At 33.9% G+C, this 16,206-nt stretch overlaps 14 non-coding genes across 14 annotated transcripts; all 14 read right to left on the bottom strand.

Annotated features, from left to right (window-relative positions):
- Nucleotides 1-814: 814 nt before the first annotated feature.
- Nucleotides 815-897, bottom strand: TRNAL-CAA (transfer RNA leucine (anticodon CAA)). The gene has a single exon. It is a non-coding gene; the product is annotated as a tRNA-Leu (tRNA).
- A 2,009-nt stretch (nucleotides 898-2,906) lies between these two features.
- Nucleotides 2,907-2,989, bottom strand: TRNAL-CAA (transfer RNA leucine (anticodon CAA)). The gene has a single exon. It is a non-coding gene; the product is annotated as a tRNA-Leu (tRNA).
- A 1,049-nt stretch (nucleotides 2,990-4,038) lies between these two features.
- TRNAF-GAA (transfer RNA phenylalanine (anticodon GAA)) lies at nucleotides 4,039-4,111 on the bottom strand. Its single transcript has one exon. It is a non-coding gene; the product is annotated as a tRNA-Phe (tRNA).
- A 900-nt stretch (nucleotides 4,112-5,011) lies between these two features.
- TRNAL-CAA (transfer RNA leucine (anticodon CAA)) lies at nucleotides 5,012-5,094 on the bottom strand. The gene has a single exon. It is a non-coding gene; the product is annotated as a tRNA-Leu (tRNA).
- Nucleotides 5,095-6,143: 1,049 nt separating this feature from the next.
- Nucleotides 6,144-6,216, bottom strand: TRNAF-GAA (transfer RNA phenylalanine (anticodon GAA)). The gene has a single exon. It is a non-coding gene; the product is annotated as a tRNA-Phe (tRNA).
- A 900-nt stretch (nucleotides 6,217-7,116) lies between these two features.
- TRNAL-CAA (transfer RNA leucine (anticodon CAA)) lies at nucleotides 7,117-7,199 on the bottom strand. Its single transcript has one exon. It is a non-coding gene; the product is annotated as a tRNA-Leu (tRNA).
- Nucleotides 7,200-8,246: 1,047 nt separating this feature from the next.
- TRNAF-GAA (transfer RNA phenylalanine (anticodon GAA)) lies at nucleotides 8,247-8,319 on the bottom strand. Its single transcript has one exon. It is a non-coding gene; the product is annotated as a tRNA-Phe (tRNA).
- A 900-nt stretch (nucleotides 8,320-9,219) lies between these two features.
- On the bottom strand, nucleotides 9,220-9,302 carry TRNAL-CAA (transfer RNA leucine (anticodon CAA)). Its single transcript has one exon. It is a non-coding gene; the product is annotated as a tRNA-Leu (tRNA).
- Nucleotides 9,303-10,353: 1,051 nt separating this feature from the next.
- Nucleotides 10,354-10,426, bottom strand: TRNAF-GAA (transfer RNA phenylalanine (anticodon GAA)). The gene has a single exon. It is a non-coding gene; the product is annotated as a tRNA-Phe (tRNA).
- A 900-nt stretch (nucleotides 10,427-11,326) lies between these two features.
- TRNAL-CAA (transfer RNA leucine (anticodon CAA)) lies at nucleotides 11,327-11,409 on the bottom strand. The gene has a single exon. It is a non-coding gene; the product is annotated as a tRNA-Leu (tRNA).
- Nucleotides 11,410-12,456: 1,047 nt separating this feature from the next.
- TRNAF-GAA (transfer RNA phenylalanine (anticodon GAA)) lies at nucleotides 12,457-12,529 on the bottom strand. The gene has a single exon. It is a non-coding gene; the product is annotated as a tRNA-Phe (tRNA).
- A 900-nt stretch (nucleotides 12,530-13,429) lies between these two features.
- Nucleotides 13,430-13,512, bottom strand: TRNAL-CAA (transfer RNA leucine (anticodon CAA)). Its single transcript has one exon. It is a non-coding gene; the product is annotated as a tRNA-Leu (tRNA).
- Nucleotides 13,513-14,563: 1,051 nt separating this feature from the next.
- Nucleotides 14,564-14,636, bottom strand: TRNAF-GAA (transfer RNA phenylalanine (anticodon GAA)). The gene has a single exon. It is a non-coding gene; the product is annotated as a tRNA-Phe (tRNA).
- Nucleotides 14,637-15,536: 900 nt separating this feature from the next.
- Nucleotides 15,537-15,619, bottom strand: TRNAL-CAA (transfer RNA leucine (anticodon CAA)). Its single transcript has one exon. It is a non-coding gene; the product is annotated as a tRNA-Leu (tRNA).
- Between the last annotated feature and the right edge of the window lie 587 nt (nucleotides 15,620-16,206).

Genomic DNA, 16,206 nt, shown 5'->3' with positions numbered 1-16,206 from the left:
CTAGTTTTTGCAGCATGATTTCTATTTGAAACTCCTGCCATTTTGTTGTACATGTTTAATAACTTTCATTAACTCTTTGTGAATGAGTAGAAAAAAAATGCAATTTTGACAGATTTTTTTACATTTCCAATTTGACTCTATTCATCACGTTCATTCTAACCCTGTGTTTATGAGACAGGTGATGGTTGCACATAGAACACAATGTGCATGCATAATGTTACATCAAGTTTTATTTGATATTAGATGCAAATAATTGGAGCAAAAAAGGAGACAAAAATTTAGAGAAAATATTTTAATGATTGTTAACTTTCAATCTTGAAAACGTTTGTCCCAAAATGTGCTGAAACTTAGATGTCAGTATCGCATGCGCATTTCAGACTTTTTATTCTATGATTACCTACTTTTTCAGCTTTTGTTTATTAAGTACTGTTATGGTCTATTGAGGAATGAGGTAAACAAATATGAAATTAGACTTACCTGCAATTCAGTTTATAGAAATCTCCCAGAACAGCCCCATAGGATGTGGAATCTCCGACCTAATAGGGAAAGAGAACACAAAGAGGTGAAATAATCCTCCCCATTCACCGCCCATAGTATTTTTATGGTGCCAAGACAGCTAACATATGCACATAAAACCTATTTCAAAATCCTAGAGTTCCGTTTATAGATGACAATTTCAGATTCACCCCAAAAACTCCCAGGTAGTCATAACTTTGGGATCAGGTTTTTTAAGGATCATTGCTAAGTTTGGTTTGATCCCCATCTAATCAATAACTGAAGGGAATCTGTATAGTTTCATGAAACGAAAAGGTGATGTCAGAAGTGGGATTTGAACCCACGCCTCCAAGAGAGACTGCGACTTGAACGCAGCGCCTTAGACCGCTCGGCCATCCTGAATTCTTGTGGATTTTGTACCTTAACTCTTTCCAAATTAGTCAGCAGAAATATGACCATCAATTGTCATTGAAAATTATTTTAAAATAATTAATATTACAGTTTTTATTTCTATACATTTGTTTAAACTATTAGTTATCAAGCCTATTTTGAGCTAAAAGGCCAAGCCCCATTTGTTAAAAAATATGACATGTATCACTTTATGCAGTAATAACTCTGGAATGCTTCTACATATCCCCGTAATTCTGAAAGTGTTTTTTGTGACACATTGTACTTTACATTAACTGTAAATTTAGGTCAATAAACTTTTAGTTTTTTTCTGTGAAAATATCTAAAGTTTGCTTAAAATTTTGAAATATTAGTCATTTTTATTCTTTGACTGCTTATACCCTTAAACCAACTTGTCGCAACACACAAAAACATTAATAAATAGCATTTTTCATGTGTGTACTTTTTGTCAGCATTAATTTTCAAACCTCCTTTTATTTTGTTAGGATGTTAGGAATGTTAGATTTCTCACAAAATGCGGTGATGCATCATATTTCTTCAGAAACTACCATTTGGCCACACAGCAGGGCTTTGAAAATAAGAGCACTATTCGGGTTTTGGAATGCAGATTTTGCAAGAATAGTTTGCGGTAAAATTTTCAGAGTACCAAACGTACCAAAACAGCAGAAACCCCCCCCCCAAAGTGACCCCATTTTAGAAATTACTTCTCACAATGAATTCATATACACCACAGCATTTCATAGTCAAACATACATGGCTGAAATCATTCAGCTAGTGTCTGATACATGATGCCTGTATCAGCTATCCGGATCCCATTAAATCCTCTTACAGCTTAGTGAAATGGAAATAAACAAAATAGAGGAAAAATTAAAAAAAATAATAATTTGCTCAAAAGGAAAAGCTCCCATTTCTCATCTTTTCAACATTTTATTTTCTGTAGATAGTTAAGATTTTTAGGCCTTTTTTCATTTTCTTTAAGTCATCAGCCCATGTGCTTTGTTCATTTTCTCCTTAAAATGTAAACAGTGAAGAAAAATTATGTTGCCGAAACCCGGGATCTTAAGATCTTCAGTCTAACGCTCTCCCAACTGAGCTATTTCGGCCAAACACAAACAACTTTAGGAGTGTTTGACACTCGGCAAATGTCAAGCGAAACCCCTGAAAATGTATATTTTTATTTTTGCTTTGACTAGTTTTTGCAGCATGATTTCTATTTGAAACTCCTGCCATTTTGTTGTACATGTTTAATAACTTTCATTAACTCTTTGTGAATGAGTAGAAAAAAAATGCAATTTTGACAGATTTTTTTACATTTCCAATTTGACTCTATTCATCACGTTCATTCTAACCCTGTGTTTATGAGACAGGTGATGGTTGCACATAGAACACAATGTGCATGCATAATGTTACATCAAGTTTTATTTGATATTAGATGCAAATAATTGGAGCAAAAAAGGAGACAAAAATTTAGAGAAAATATTTTAATGATTGTTAACTTTCAATCTTGAAAACGTTTGTCCCAAAATGTGCTGAAACTTAGATGTCAGTATCGCATGCGCATTTCAGACTTTTTATTCTATGATTACCTACTTTTTCAGCTTTTGTTTATTAAGTACTGTTATGGTCTATTGAGGAATGTGGTAAACAAATATGAAATTAGACTTACCTGCAATTCAGTTTATAGAAATCTCCCAGAACAGCCCCATAGGATGTGGAATCTCCGACCTAATAGGGAAAGAGAACACAAAGAGGTGAAATAATCCTCCCCATTCACCGCCCATAGTATTTTTATGGTGCCAAGACAGCTAACATATGCACATAAAACCTATTTCAAAATCCTAGAGTTCCGTTTATAGATGACAATTTCAGATTCACCCCAAAAACTCCCAGGTAGTCATAACTTTGGGATCAGGTTTTTTAAGGATCATTGCTAAGTTTGGTTTGATCCCCATCTAATCAATAACTGAAGGGAATCTGTATAGTTTCATGAAACGAAAAGGTGATGTCAGAAGTGGGATTTGAACCCACGCCTCCAAGAGAGACTGCGACTTGAACGCAGCGCCTTAGACCGCTCGGCCATCCTGAATTCTTGTGGATTTTGTACCTTAACTCTTTCCAAATTAGTCAGCAGAAATATGACCATCAATTGTCATTGAAAATTATTTTAAAATAATTAATATTACAGTTTTTATTTCTATACATTTGTTTAAACTATTAGTTATCAAGCCTATTTTGAGCTAAAAGGCCAAGCCCCATTTGTTAAAAAATATGACATGTATCACTTTATGCAGTAATAACTCTGGAATGCTTCTACATATCCCCGTAATTCTGAAAGTGTTTTTTGTGACACATTGTACTTTACATTAACTGTAAATTTAGGTCAATAAACTTTTAGTTTTTTTCTGTGAAAATATCTAAAGTTTGCTTAAAATTTTGAAATATTAGTCATTTTTATTCTTTGACTGCTTATACCCTTAAATCAACTTGTCGCAACACACAAAAACATTAATAAATAGCATTTTTCATGTGTGTACTTTTTGTCAGCATTAATTTTCAAACCTCCTTTTATTTTGTTAGGATGTTAGGAATGTTAGATTTCTCACAAAATGCGGTGATGCATCATATTTCTTCAGAAACTACCATTTGGCCACACAGCAGGGCTTTGAAAATAAGAGCACTATTCGGGTTTTGGAATGCAGATTTTGCAAGAATAGTTTGCGGTAAAATTTTCAGAGTACCAAACGTACCAAAACAGCAGAAACCCCCCCCTCAAAGTGACCCCATTTTAGAAATTACTTCTCACAATGAATTCATATACACCACAGCATTTCATAGTCAAACATACATGGCTGAAATCATTCAGCTAGTGTCTGATACATGATGCCTGTATCAGCTATCCGGTTCCCACTAAATCCTCTTACAGCTTAGTGAAATGGAAATAAACAAAATAGAGGAAAAATTAAAAAAAAATAATAATTTGCTCAAAAGGAAAAGCTCCCATTTCTTATCTTTTCAACATTTTATTTTCTGTAGATAGTTAAGATTTTTAGGTCTTTTTTCATTTTCTTTAAGTCATCAGCCCATGTGCTTTGTTCATTTTCTCCTTAAAATGTAAACAGTGAAGAAAAACTTTGTTGCCGAAACCCGGGATCGAACCAGGGACCTTTAGATCTTCAGTCTAACGCTCTCCCAACTGAGCTATTTCGGCCAAACACAAACAACTTTAGGAGTGTTTGACACTCGGCAAATGTCAAGCGAAACCCCTGAAAATGTATATTTTTATTTTTGCTTTGACTAGTTTTTGCAGCATGATTTCTATTTGAAACTCCTGCCATTTTGTTGTACATGTTTAATAACTTTCATTAACTCTTTGTGAATGAGTAGAAAAAAAATGCAATTTTGACAGATTTTTTTACATTTCCAATTTGACTCTATTCATCACGTTCATTCTAACCCTGTGTTTATGAGACAGGTGATGGTTGCACATAGAACACAATGTGCATGCATAATGTTACATCAAGTTTTATTTGATATTAGATGCAAATAATTGGAGCAAAAAAGGAGACAAAAATTTAGAGAAAATATTTTAATGATTGTTAACTTTCAATCTTGAAAACGTTTGTCCCAAAATGTGCTGAAACTTAGATGTCAGTATCGCATGCGCATTTCAGACTTTTTATTCTATGATTACCTACTTTTTCAGCTTTTGTTTATTAAGTACTGTTATGGTCTATTGAGGAATGAGGTAAACAAATATGAAATTAGACTTACCTGCAATTCAGTTTATAGAAATCTCCCAGAACAGCCCCATAGGATGTGGAATCTCCGACCTAATAGGGAAAGAGAACACAAAGAGGTGAAATAATCCTCCCCATTCACCGCCCATAGTATTTTTATGGTGCCAAGACAGCTAACATATGCACATAAAACCTATTTCAAAATCCTAGAGTTCCGTTTATAGATGACAATTTCAGATTCACCCCAAAAACTCCCAGGTAGTCATAACTTTGGGATCAGGTTTTTTAAGGATCATTGCTAAGTTTGGTTTGATCCCCATCTAATCAATAACTGAAGGGAATCTGTATAGTTTCATGAAACGAAAAGGTGATGTCAGAAGTGGGATTTGAACCCACGCCTCCAAGAGAGACTGCGACTTGAACGCAGCGCCTTAGACCGCTCGGCCATCCTGAATTCTTGTGGATTTTGTACCTTAACTCTTTCCAAATTAGTCAGCAGAAATATGACCATCAATTGTCATTGAAAATTATTTTAAAATAATTAATATTACAGTTTTTATTTCTATACATTTGTTTAAACTATTAGTTATCAAGCCTATTTTGAGCTAAAAGGCCAAGCCCCATTTGTTAAAAAATATGACATGTATCACTTTATGCAGTAATAACTCTGGAATGCTTCTACATATCCCCGTAATTCTGAAAGTGTTTTTTGTGACACATTGTACTTTACATTAACTGTAAATTTAGGTCAATAAACTTTTAGTTTTTTTCTGTGAAAATATCTAAAGTTTGCTTAAAATTTTGAAATATTAGTCATTTTTATTCTTTGACTGCTTATACCCTTAAACCAACTTGTCGCAACACACAAAAACATTAATAAATAGCATTTTTCATGTGTGTACTTTTTGTCAGCATTAATTTTCAAACCTCCTTTTATTTTGTTAGGATGTTAGGAATGTTAGATTTCTCACAAAATGCGGTGATGCATCATATTTCTTCAGAAACTACCATTTGGCCACACAGCAGGGCTTTGAAAATAAGAGCACTATTCGGGTTTTGGAATGCAGATTTTGCAAGAATAGTTTGCGGTAAAATTTTCAGAGTACCAAACGTACCAAAACAGCAGAAACCCCCCCCCCAAAGTGACCCCATTTTAGAAATTACTTCTCACAATGAATTCATATACACCACAGCATTTCATAGTCAAACATACATGGCTGAAATCATTCAGCTAGTGTCTGATACATGATGCCTGTATCAGCTATCCGGTTCCCACTAAATCCTCTTACAGCTTAGTGAAATGGAAATAAACAAAATAGAGGAAAAATTAAAAAAAAATAATAATTTGCTCAAAAGGAAAAGCTCCCATTTCTCATCTTTTCAACATTTTATTTTCTGTAGATAGTTAAGATTTTTAGGCCTTTTTTCATTTTCTTTAAGTCATCAGCCCATGTGCTTTGTTCATTTTCTCCTTAAAATGTAAACAGTGAAGAAAAATTTTGTTGCCGAAAACCAGGATCGAACCAGGGACCTTTAGATCTTCAGTCTAACGCTCTCCCAACTGAGCTATTTCGGCCAAACACAAACAACTTTAGGAGTGTTTGACACTCGGCAAATGTCAAGCGAAACCCCTGAAAATGTATATTTTTATTTTTGCTTTGACTAGTTTTTGCAGCATGATTTCTATTTGAAACTCCTGCCATTTTGTTGTACATGTTTAATAACTTTCATTAACTCTTTGTGAATGAGTAGAAAAAAAATGCAATTTTGACAGATTTTTTTACATTTCCAATTTGACTCTATTCATCACGTTCATTCTAACCCTGTGTTTATGAGACAGGTGATGGTTGCACATAGAACACAATGTGCATGCATAATGTTACATCAAGTTTTATTTGATATTAGATGCAAATAATTGGAGCAAAAAAGGAGACAAAAATTTAGAGAAAATATTTTAATGATTGTTAACTTTCAATCTTGAAAACGTTTGTCCCAAAATGTGCTGAAACTTAGATGTCAGTATCGCATGCGCATTTCAGACTTTTTATTCTATGATTACCTACTTTTTCAGCTTTTGTTTATTAAGTACTGTTATGGTCTATTGAGGAATGAGGTAAACAAATATGAAATTAGACTTACCTGCAATTCAGTTTATAGAAATCTCCCAGAACAGCCCCATAGGATGTGGAATCTCCGACCTAATAGGGAAAGAGAACACAAAGAGGTGAAATAATCCTCCCCATTCACCGCCCATAGTATTTTTATGGTGCCAAGACAGCTAACATATGCACATAAAACCTATTTCAAAATCCTAGAGTTCCGTTTATAGATGACAATTTCAGATTCACCCCAAAAACTCCCAGGTAGTCATAACTTTGGGATCAGGTTTTTTAAGGATAATTGCTAAGTTTGGTTTGATCCCCATCTAATCAATAACTGAAGGGAATCTGTATAGTTTCATGAAACGAAAAGGTGATGTCAGAAGTGGGATTTGAACCCACGCCTCCAAGAGAGACTGCGACTTGAACGCAGCGCCTTAGACCGCTCGGCCATCCTGAATTCTTGTGGATTTTGTACCTTAACTCTTTCCAAATTAGTCAGCAGAAATATGACCATCAATTGTCATTGAAAATTATTTTAAAATAATTAATATTACAGTTTTTATTTCTATACATTTGTTTAAACTATTAGTTATCAAGCCTATTTTGAGCTAAAAGGCCAAGCCCCATTTGTTAAAAAATATGACATGTATCACTTTATGCAGTAATAACTCTGGAATGCTTCTACATATCCCCGTAATTCTGAAAGTGTTTTTTGTGACACATTGTACTTTACATTAACTGTAAATTTAGGTCAATAAACTTTTAGTTTTTTTCTGTGAAAATATCTAAAGTTTGCTTAAAATTTTGAAATATTAGTCATTTTTATTCTTTGACTGCTTATACCCTTAAACCAACTTGTCGCAACACACAAAAACATTAATAAATAGCATTTTTCATGTGTGTACTTTTTGTCAGCATTAATTTTCAAACCTCCTTTTATTTTGTTAGGATGTTAGGAATGTTAGATTTCTCACAAAATGCGGTGATGCATCATATTTCTTCAGAAACTACCATTTGGCCACACAGCAGGGCTTTGAAAATAAGAGCACTATTCGGGTTTTGGAATGCAGATTTTGCAAGAATAGTTTGCAGTAAAATTTTCAGAGTACCAAACGTACCAAAACAGCAGAAACCCCCCCCAAAGTGACCCCATTTTAGAAATTACTTCTCACAATGAATTCATATACACCACAGCATTTCATAGTCAAACATACATGGCTGAAATCATTCAGCTAGTGTCTGATACATGATGCCTGTATCAGCTATCCGGTTCCCACTAAATCCTCTTACAGCTTAGTGAAATGGAAATAAACAAAATAGAGGAAAAATTAAAAAAAAATAATAATTTGCTCAAAAGGAAAAGCTCCCATTTCTCATCTTTTCAACATTTTATTTTCTGTAGATAGTTAAGATTTTTAGGCCTTTTTTCATTTTCTTTAAGTCATCAGCCCATGTGCTTTGTTCATTTTCTCCTTAAAATGTAAACAGTGAAGAAAAATTTTGTTGCCGAAAACCAGGATCGAACCAGGGACCTTTAGATCTTCAGTCTAACGCTCTCCCAACTGAGCTATTTCGGCCAAACACAAACAACTTTAGGAGTGTTTGACACTCGGCAAATGTCAAGCGAAACCCCTGAAAATGTATATTTTTATTTTTGCTTTGACTAGTTTTTGCAGCATGATTTCTATTTGAAACTCCTGCCATTTTGTTGTACATGTTTAATAACTTTCATTAACTCTTTGTGAATGAGTAGAAAAAAAATGCAATTTTGACAGATTTTTTTACATTTCCAATTTGACTCTATTCATCACGTTCATTCTAACCCTGTGTTTATGAGACAGGTGATGGTTGCACATAGAACACAATGTGCATGCATAATGTTACATCAAGTTTTATTTGATATTAGATGCAAATAATTGGAGCAAAAAAGGAGACAAAAATTTAGAGAAAATATTTTAATGATTGTTAACTTTCAATCTTGAAAACGTTTGTCCCAAAATGTGCTGAAACTTAGATGTCAGTATCGCATGCGCATTTCAGACTTTTTATTCTATGATTACCTACTTTTTCAGCTTTTGTTTATTAAGTACTGTTATGGTCTATTGAGGAATGAGGTAAACAAATATGAAATTAGACTTACCTGCAATTCAGTTTATAGAAATCTCCCAGAACAGCCCCATAGGATGTGGAATCTCCGACCTAATAGGGAAAGAGAACACAAAGAGGTGAAATAATCCTCCCCATTCACCGCCCATAGTATTTTTATGGTGCCAAGACAGCTAACATATGCACATAAAACCTATTTCAAAATCCTAGAGTTCCGTTTATAGATGACAATTTCAGATTCACCCCAAAAACTCCCAGGTAGTCATAACTTTGGGATCAGGTTTTTTAAGGATCATTGCTAAGTTTGGTTTGATCCCCATCTAATCAATAACTGAAGGGAATCTGTATAGTTTCATGAAACGAAAAGGTGATGTCAGAAGTGGGATTTGAACCCACGCCTCCAAGAGAGACTGCGTCTTGACCGCAGCGCCTTAGACCGCTCGGCCATCCTGAATTCTTGTGGATTTTGTACCTTAATTCTTTCCAAATTAGTCAGCAGAAATATGACCATCAATTGTCATTGAAAATTATTTTAAAATAATTAATATTACAGTTTTTATTTCTATACATTTGTTTAAACTATTAGTTATCAAGCCTATTTTGAGCTAAAAGGCCAAGCCCCATTTGTTAAAAAATATGACATGTATCACTTTATGCAGTAATAACTCTGGAATGCTTCTACATATCCCCGTAATTCTGAAAGTGTTTTTTGTGACACATTGTACTTTACATTAACTGTAAATTTAGGTCAATAAACTTTTAGTTTTTTTCTGTGAAAATATCTAAAGTTTGCTTAAAATTTTGAAATATTAGTCATTTTTATTCTTTGACTGCTTATACCCTTAAACCAACTTGTCGCAACACACAAAAACATTAATAAATAGCATTTTTCATGTGTGTACTTTTTGTCAGCATTAATTTTCAAACCTCCTTTTATTTTGTTAGGATGTTAGAAATGTTAGATTTCTCACAAAATGCGGTGATGCATCATATTTCTTCAGAAACTACCATTTGGCCACACAGCAGGGCTTTGAAAATAAGAGCACTATTCGGGTTTTGGAATGCAGATTTTGCAAGAATAGTTTGCGGTAAAATTTTCAGAGTACCAAACGTACCAAAACAGCAGAAACCCCCCCCCCCAAAGTGACCCCATTTTAGAAATTACTTCTCACAATGAATTCATATACACCACAGCATTTCATAGTCAAACATACATGGCTGAAATCATTCAGCTAGTGTCTGATACATGATGCCTGTATCAGCTATCCGGTTCCAAATTAAATCCTCTCACAGCTTAGTGAAATGGAAATAAACAAAATAGAGGAAAAATTAAAAAAAAAAAATAATTTGCTCAAAAGGAAAAGCTCCCATTTCTTATCTTTTCAACATTTTATTTTCTGTAGATAGTTAAGATTTTTAGGCCTTTTTTCATTTTCTTTAAGTCATCAGCCCATGTGCTTTGTTTATTTTCTCCTTAAAATGTAAACAGTGAAGAAAAATTTTGTTGCCGAAACCCGGGATCGAACCAGGGACCTTTAGATCTTCAGTCTAACGCTCTCCCAACTGAGCTATTTCGGCCAAAGACAAACAACTTTAGGAGTGTTTGACACTCGGCAAATGTCAAGCGAAACCCCTGAAAATGTATATTTTTATTTTTGCTTTGACTAGTTTTTGCAGCATGATTTCTATTTGAAACTCCTGCCATTTTGTTGTACATGTTTAATAACTTTCATTAACTCTTTGTGAATGAGTAGAAAAAAAATGCAATTTTGACAGATTTTTTTACATTTCCAATTTGACTCTATTCATCACGTTCATTCTAACCCTGTGTTTATGAGACAGGTGATGGTTGCACATAGAACACAATGTGCATGCATAATGTTACATCAAGTTTTATTTGATATTAGATGCAAATAATTGGAGCAAAAAAGGAGACAAAAATTTAGAGAAAATATTTTAATGATTGTTAACTTTCAATCTTGAAAACGTTTGTCCCAAAATGTGCTGAAACTTAGATGTCAGTATCGCATGCGCATTTCAGACTTTTTATTCTATGATTACCTACTTTTTCAGCTTTTGTTTATTAAGTACTGTTATGGTCTATTGAGGAATGAGGTAAACAAATATGAAATTAGACTTACCTGCAATTCAGTTTATAGAAATCTCCCAGAACAGCCCCATAGGATGTGGAATCTCCGACCTAATAGGGAAAGAGAACACAAAGAGGTGAAATAATCCTCCCCATTCACCGCCCATAGTATTTTTATGGTGCCAAGACAGCTAACATATGCACATAAAACCTATTTCAAAATCCTAGAGTTCCGTTTATAGATGACAATTTCAGATTCACCCCAAAAACTCCCAGGTAGTCATAACTTTGGGATCAGGTTTTTTAAGGATCATTGCTAAGTTTGGTTTGATCCCCATCTAATCAATAACTGAAGGGAATCTGTATAGTTTCATGAAACGAAAAGGTGATGTCAGAAGTGGGATTTGAACCCACGCCTCCAAGAGAGACTGCGACTTGAACGCAGCGCCTTAGACCGCTCGGCCATCCTGAATTCTTGTGGATTTTGTACCTTAACTCTTTCCAAATTAGTCAGCAGAAATATGACCATCAATTGTCATTGAAAATTATTTTAAAATAATTAATATTACAGTTTTTATTTCTATACATTTGTTTAAACTATTAGTTATCAAGCCTATTTTGAGCTAAAAGGCCAAGCCCCATTTGTTAAAAAATATGACATGTATCACTTTATGCAGTAATAACTCTGGAATGCTTCTACATATCCCCGTAATTCTGAAAGTGTTTTTTGTGACACATTGTACTTTACATTAACTGTAAATTTAGGTCAATAAACTTTTAGTTTTTTTCTGTGAAAATATCTAAAGTTTGCTTAAAATTTTGAAATATTAGTCATTTTTATTCTTTGACTGCTTATACCCTTAAACCAACTTGTCGCAACACACAAAAACATTAATAAATAGCATTTTTCATGTGTGTACTTTTTGTCAGCATTAATTTTCAAACCTCCTTTTATTTTGTTAGGATGTTAGGAATGTTAGATTTCTCACAAAATGCGGTGATGCATCATATTTCTTCAGAAACTACCATTTGGCCACACAGCAGGGCTTTGAAAATAAGAGCACTATTCGGGTTTTGGAATGCAGATTTTGCAAGAATAGTTTGCAGTAAAATTTTCAGAGTACCAAACGTACCAAAACAGCAGAAACCCCCCCCAAAGTGACCCCATTTTAGAAATTACTTCTCACAATGAATTCATATACACCACAGCATTTCATAGTCAAACATACATGGCTGAAATCATTCAGCTAGTGTCTGATACATGATGCCTGTATCAGCTATCCGGTTCCCACTAAATCCTCTTACAGCTTAGTGAAATGGAAATAAACAAAATAGAGGAAAAATTAAAAAAAAATAATAATTTGCTCAAAAGGAAAAGCTCCCATTTCTCATCTTTTCAACATTTTATTTTCTGTAGATAGTTAAGATTTTTAGGCCTTTTTTCATTTTCTTTAAGTCATCAGCCCATGTGCTTTGTTCATTTTCTCCTTAAAATGTAAACAGTGAAGAAAAATTTTGTTGCCGAAAACCAGGATCGAACCAGGGACCTTTAGATCTTCAGTCTAACGCTCTCCCAACTGAGCTATTTCGGCCAAACACAAACAACTTTAGGAGTGTTTGACACTCGGCAAATGTCAAGCGAAACCCCTGAAAATGTATATTTTTATTTTTGCTTTGACTAGTTTTTGCAGCATGATTTCTATTTGAAACTCCTGCCATTTTGTTGTACATGTTTAATAACTTTCATTAACTCTTTGTGAATGAGTAGAAAAAAAATGCAATTTTGACAGATTTTTTTACATTTCCAATTTGACTCTATTCATCACGTTCATTCTAACCCTGTGTTTATGAGACAGGTGATGGTTGCACATAGAACACAATGTGCATGCATAATGTTACATCAAGTTTTATTTGATATTAGATGCAAATAATTGGAGCAAAAAAGGAGACAAAAATTTAGAGAAAATATTTTAATGATTGTTAACTTTCAATCTTGAAAACGTTTGTCCCAAAATGTGCTGAAACTTAGATGTCAGTATCGCATGCGCATTTCAGACTTTTTATTCTATGATTACCTACTTTTTCAGCTTTTGTTTATTAAGTACTGTTATGGTCTATTGAGGAATGAGGTAAACAAATATGATATTAGACTTACCTGCAATTCAGTTTATAGAAATCTCCCAGAACAGCCCCATAGGATGTGGAATCTCCGACCTAATAGGGAAAGAGAACACAAAGAGGTGAAATAATCCTCCCCATTCACCGCCCATAGTATTTTTATGGTGCCAAGACAGCTAACATATGCACATAAAACCTATTTCAAAATCCTAGAGTTCCGTTTATAGATGACAATTTCAGATTCACCCCAAAAACTCCCAGGTAGTCATAACTTTGGGATCAGGTTTTTTAAGGATCATTGCTAAGTTTGGTTTGATCCCCATCTAATCAATAACTGAAGGGAATCTGTATAGTTTCATGAAACGAAAAGGTGATGTCAGAAGTGGGATTTGAACCCACGCCTCCAAGAGAGACTGCGTCTTGACCGCAGCGCCTTAGACCGCTCGGCCATCCTGAATTCTTGTGGATTTTGTACCTTAATTCTTTCCAAATTAGTCAGCAGAAATATGACCATCAATTGTCATTGAAAATTATTTTAAAATAATTAATATTACAGTTTTTATTTCTATACATTTGTTTAAACTATTAGTTATCAAGCCTATTTTGAGCTAAAAGGCCAAGCCCCATTTGTTAAAAAATATGACATGTATCACTTTATGCAGTAATAACTCTGGAATGCTTCTACATATCCCCGTAATTCTGAAAGTGTTTTTTGTGACACATTGTACTTTACATTAACTGTAAATTTAGGTCAATAAACTTTTAGTTTTTTTCTGTGAAAATATCTAAAGTTTGCTTAAAATTTTGAAATATTAGTCATTTTTATTCTTTGACTGCTTATACCCTTAAACCAACTTGTCGCAACACACAAAAACATTAATAAATAGCATTTTTCATGTGTGTACTTTTTGTCAGCATTAATTTTCAAACCTCCTTTTATTTTGTTAGGATGTTAGAAATGTTAGATTTCTCACAAAATGCGGTGATGCATCATATTTCTTCAGAAACTACCATTTGGCCACACAGCAGGGCTTTGAAAATAAGAGCACTATTCGGGTTTTGGAATGCAGATTTTGCAAGAATAGTTTGCGGTAAAATTTTCAGAGTACCAAACATACCAAAAACAGCAGAAACCCCCCCCCCCCAAAGTGACCCCATTTTAGAAATTACTTCTCACAATGAATCCATATACACCACAGCATTTCATAGTCAAACATACATGGCTGAAATCATTCAGCTAGTGTCTGATACATGATGCCTGTATCAGCTATCCGGTTCCCATTAAATCCTCTTACAGCTTAGTGAAATGGAAATAAACAAAATAGAGGAAAAATTAAAAAAAATAATAATTTGCTCAAAAGGAAAAGCTCCCATTTCTCATCTTTTCAACATTTTATTTTCTGTAGATAGTTAAGATTTTTAGGCCTTTTTTCATTTTCTTTCAGTCATCAGCCCATGTGCTTTGTTCATTTTCTCCTTAAAATGTAAACAGTGAAGAAAAATTATGTTGCCGAAACCCGGGATCGAACCAGGGACCTTTAGATCTTCAGTCTAACGCTCTCCCAACTGAGCTATTTCGGCCAAACACAAACAACTTTAGGAGTGTTTGACACTCGGCAAATGTCAAGCGAAACCCCTGAAAATGTATATTTTTATTTTTGCTTTGACTAGTTTTTGCAGCATGATTTCTATTTGAAACTCCTGCCATTTTGTTGTACATGTTTAATAACTTTCATTAACTCTTTGTGAATGAGTAGAAAAAAAATGCAATTTTGACAGATTTTTTTACATTTCCAATTTGACTCTATTCATCACGTTCATTCTAACCCTGTGTTTATGAGACAGGTGATGGTTGCACATAGAACACAATGTGCATGCATAATGTTACATCAAGTTTTATTTGATATTAGATGCAAATAATTGGAGCAAAAAAGGAGACAAAAATTTAGAGAAAATATTTTAATGATTGTTAACTTTCAATCTTGAAAACGTTTGTCCCAAAATGTGCTGAAACTTAGATGTCAGTATCGCATGCGCATTTCAGACTTTTTATTCTATGATTACCTACTTTTTCAGCTTTTGTTTATTAAGTACTGTTATGGTCTATTGAGGAATGAGGTAAACAAATATGAAATTAGACTTACCTGCAATTCAGTTTATAGAAATCTCCCAGAACAGCCCCATAGGATGTGGAATCTCCGACCTAATAGGGAAAGAGAACACAAAGAGGTGAAATAATCCTCCCCATTCACCGCCCATAGTATTTTTATGGTGCCAAGACAGCTAACATATGCACATAAAACCTATTTCAAAATCCTAGAGTTCCGTTTATAGATGACAATTTCAGATTCACCCCAAAAACTCCCAGGTAGTCATAACTTTGGGATCAGGTTTTTTAAGGATAATTGCTAAGTTTGGTTTGATCCCCATCTAATCAATAACTGAAGGGAATCTGTATAGTTTCATGAAACGAAAAGGTGATGTCAGAAGTGGGATTTGAACCCACGCCTCCAAGAGAGACTGCGACTTGAACGCAGCGCCTTAGACCGCTCGGCCATCCTGAATTCTTGTGGATTTTGTACCTTAACTCTTTCCAAATTAGTCAGCAGAAATATGACCATCAATTGTCATTGAAAATTATTTTAAAATAATTAATATTACAGTTTTTATTTCTATACATTTGTTTAAACTATTAGTTATCAAGCCTATTTTGAGCTAAAAGGCCAAGCCCCATTTGTTAAAAAATATGACATGTATCACTTTATGCAGTAATAACTCTGGAATGCTTCTACATATCCCCGTAATTCTGAAAGTGTTTTTTGTGACACATTGTACTTTACATTAACTGTAAATTTAGGTCAATAAACTTTTAGTTTTTTTCTGTGAAAATATCTAAAGTTTGCTTAAAATTTTGAAATATTAGTCATTTTTATTCTTTGACTGCTTATACCCTTAAACCAACTTGTCGCAACACACAAAAACATTAATAAATAGCATTTTTCATGTGTGTACTTTTTGTCAGCATTAATTTTCAAACCTCCTTTTATTTTGTTAGGATGTTAGGAATGTTAGATTTCTCACAAAATGCGGTGATGCATCATATTTCTTCAGAAACTACCATTTGGCCACACAGCAGGGCTTTGAAAATAAG

Source organism: Ranitomeya imitator, chromosome 10 (genome assembly GCF_032444005.1).
Source record: "Ranitomeya imitator isolate aRanImi1 chromosome 10, aRanImi1.pri, whole genome shotgun sequence".
NCBI lineage: Eukaryota > Metazoa > Chordata > Amphibia > Anura > Dendrobatidae > Ranitomeya > Ranitomeya imitator.
This window is presented reverse-complemented; position numbering and strand designations above follow the sequence as displayed.